The sequence below is a fragment of the Lepus europaeus genome, chromosome 10 (assembly GCF_033115175.1).
Source record: "Lepus europaeus isolate LE1 chromosome 10, mLepTim1.pri, whole genome shotgun sequence".
NCBI lineage: Eukaryota > Metazoa > Chordata > Mammalia > Lagomorpha > Leporidae > Lepus > Lepus europaeus.
In genome coordinates, this window is record NC_084836.1 from 53678517 (window position 1) to 53681696 (window position 3180).

At 39.2% G+C, this 3180-nt stretch overlaps 1 pseudogene; it reads right to left on the reverse strand.

The window, feature by feature from the left end:
• Positions 1–2690: 2690 nt before the first annotated feature.
• Positions 2691–2817, reverse strand: LOC133769299 (U2 spliceosomal RNA; annotated as a pseudogene).
• Positions 2818–3180: the final 363 nt, after the last annotated feature.

A 3180-nucleotide genomic window follows, 5' to 3' on the forward strand; every position in this document is an offset into this window, starting at 1 on the left:
TGGCAGAGTTTGCACAGAGGAAGGATCCCGTGGTAAGCCAGGAAGCAGAGAGAAAGAGTTTGGACCCAAACATAGGTTTTCATAACAGCCCTCTCACAAGAACAACCTTAGGAGGGCATGTCCCACGGGATGTAGGGACCTCTTACCTGGCCCCACCTCCTCCCAATAGCACCACCCCAGAAACCAAGCCTTTAACAAATAGGCCACTGCGGGACATCCAAATGGTATCCAAACCACAGCGCTCATCTTCAGCCACACAGGCCTCTCTCCACCCTCCTCCTTGAGACCAAGAAACTTTGTGCCACCTTGCTCTCTCTGCCTAATGTGCCCTGCCTAACTCTAACTAGCTCCAATTTATCCATCAGTCTTAACTTACATTTCATTCCTCACAGAAATCATCACTGATTTAGAATAGCTGGGCCCCTATTCAGGGGTTTATACTTGTTTTTAACAGCATCTACCATCATGGTAAAGTATCAGTGTATTTGTATATTTTGTTCCTGTCTCCAAAACATGGCAAATTCTGGGAGAGTGGAGATCATGATTGTCTCATACTCTTTTGTGATCCCAGTCCCAGGCACCTGCTGGGTGATCGTTAAATACATATTAAATGAATTGTTCAGTCTTACACAGAAGGAGAGGAGCTATCTGGGAAAAAATATTAGAAAAGAAATTAGTTATGTTAGTAAAGTTAGAGAGTAATACCAGTGAGTGTAGAAATGGAAGCAAATACAAAACATAAAATGCCAGCAGAATTGTAGAATATCCATCATTCTTTCAACCTCAGGAGTGAAGGAAGTCAAGAAAGTATGTAGAATGTAGCCAAAGACAGTCAAGCTTTTAATTAAAGCTAAAAAGCTCATGTATCAGTTTTGGTTGCCCTGGCAACAGAATCCCCATCTTGTGATAATGATATTATAATATGATATAGCAAACACAAATAAATTAACACCTTATCAGAAACTAGAGCAACATATTACTCTGGGGAGTAATATGAGGGAATCTTGGAAGGGATTCAATGGCTGCCAAGGATGCTACCCTAGGTCTTGAGTTAGTAGAAGAGGGTTAAACCAGGTCACAGAATTTCATAAATCAACTTGAAAATGTTTATAGGGAAGTACATAAGGCATTGATCAACTAAGATGATTTTGAATAACAGAACAAGATATAAAACTCATACTATATTTCAGTTGTCTTTTAACACAATTGTGTTGTATAATAAATCACCACAAAAGCATAAGAGCATAGCACAACATGTACATATTTTAGTTTATGAGTCTATGGGTTGGCAATGCAGTTGAGTGCTATGAGTCAACCCTCGCTATTTTCACTAGGTTCACTCACATGGGCAGCTGGTGGGTTGGCTGGGCACTGGCTGATCTAGGGTGGCATCAGCCTGGATTGGCTCCACTTTGCTCCATGTGTTTTTCTCACCCTTCAGCACATACTAGAGACAGGATTCCAAAAGTGGGAGTAGAAGCATGCAGAGTCTAGGGGCCTCTGTCTGGAAATGGCACACTGTTACTTCCATTTCATTCTATTGACCAAAGTGAGTATCACATGTGGTCCGGATTCAAAGGGAGGAGAAAGACAGAACCTCATAATGGAATGAGCTGCAAAATTATATTGCTATGGCCATAGATAGAGGCAAGCTATTAATTTTATCCATCAATGTAATTAACCTACCCAGCAGAAGTCAACTTGTTTACTAATTTAGCATGATATTAGTCTAGAAATAGACAAAATACAATTACAGTTTTATGATTCAAAAGACTCATATGGTGATAAAGTATCACAATGACAAAGGTGGCATTGCAGACTCTCTGTGAGGAAAATGGCTGACAATTCAACGAATGACACCATCACATTAAGTTATCTATATAAAGAAAAAAATGGGTCCTTACCTAAGATCATACACAATAATCAATTTCAAGTTCATTAAACTCTAGGGGCCAGCTCTGGGCTTAGTAGGTTTAGCATCCACATGCAGCATTGGCATCTCATATGGGCACCAATTCTAGTTCATTGCTTCACTTCTGATCCAGCTCCCTACTAATGGCCTGGGAAAGCAGTGGAAGATGGCCCAGGTACTTGGGCCCCTGCACCCATGTGGGAGACCTGGAAGAAGCTCCTGGCTTCAGAATGGCCCAGGTCTGGCCACTGAATCCATTTGAGGAGTGAATAAGCGAATGGAAGACCCTCTCTCTCTGTTTCTTCCTCTCTCTGTCTGTAACTCTGCCTCTTGAATAAATAAATATTTAAAAATTTGAATGTAAAAAGCAATACTTTAAAACCTTTAATTAAAATATAGAAGAATATCTCTGTAATTTGAAGGTTGAAAAAAATTTCTTAAATAAGACACAAAGTGTATACATCATAAAAATGTAGATAAGTTCAATTATATTATGAATTAAATTTTATATACAAAGAAACCTCCAAAAGGAGAAAAGAAAAGCCTCAACCTTCAGGAAGATATATAGAAAACAAGTAATTAAGAAAAAGTAGCATTGACTTTAACAAAGAACTTTCAAAAAGCAGTGAGAAAGACAAAAAACAGTCAATGGAAAATAGTAAATGAAAAATAAGTGTGCAAATGAACGAACAATTCACAGAAACCTACGTGGCCAATAAACATATCATAAAATAGTCTCATCAGTTGTGGAATAAATGCAAAGTAAAATTATAATGAAAGAGAATCTCAAATGTACTAGTTTGGCAGGGATTTAGTAGGTTGTGCTGGCAACATCAAAAGTTAATATATTAAACTGATAAGAACAGATACTACACTTGATCTTAGCCAAAAGGCTGAGAAGTGATTATTACCAGGCCCCTTCTGTCAGGTTCTATTTGCCTCTCAATCAGAAAACTTAATTGTAGCTTAGACAGCACCTTTCTTAGCTCCTCTAAGAATGACTCTGTCCTTTGCTCTAGACCCTGTCTAGTGCACTTGGGCCTCATTCCTTTGTAATCATAACCTCTACTCTACCACCAATGGCTCTACTCCCAACCTGTGTGTACTGATGGTCCTCTTCCCCACTTAATGCTGTATAATTGTTCAGACCTGGTTAACGCCACTCTTAGGATCATTGGTTACTATCCTCACCCTGTCTTTTATGACCTTGTCTAAATATGATCAGAGTCGGCGAACTTGGAAGGCTTCCATAGCCTTGGCAACTCATG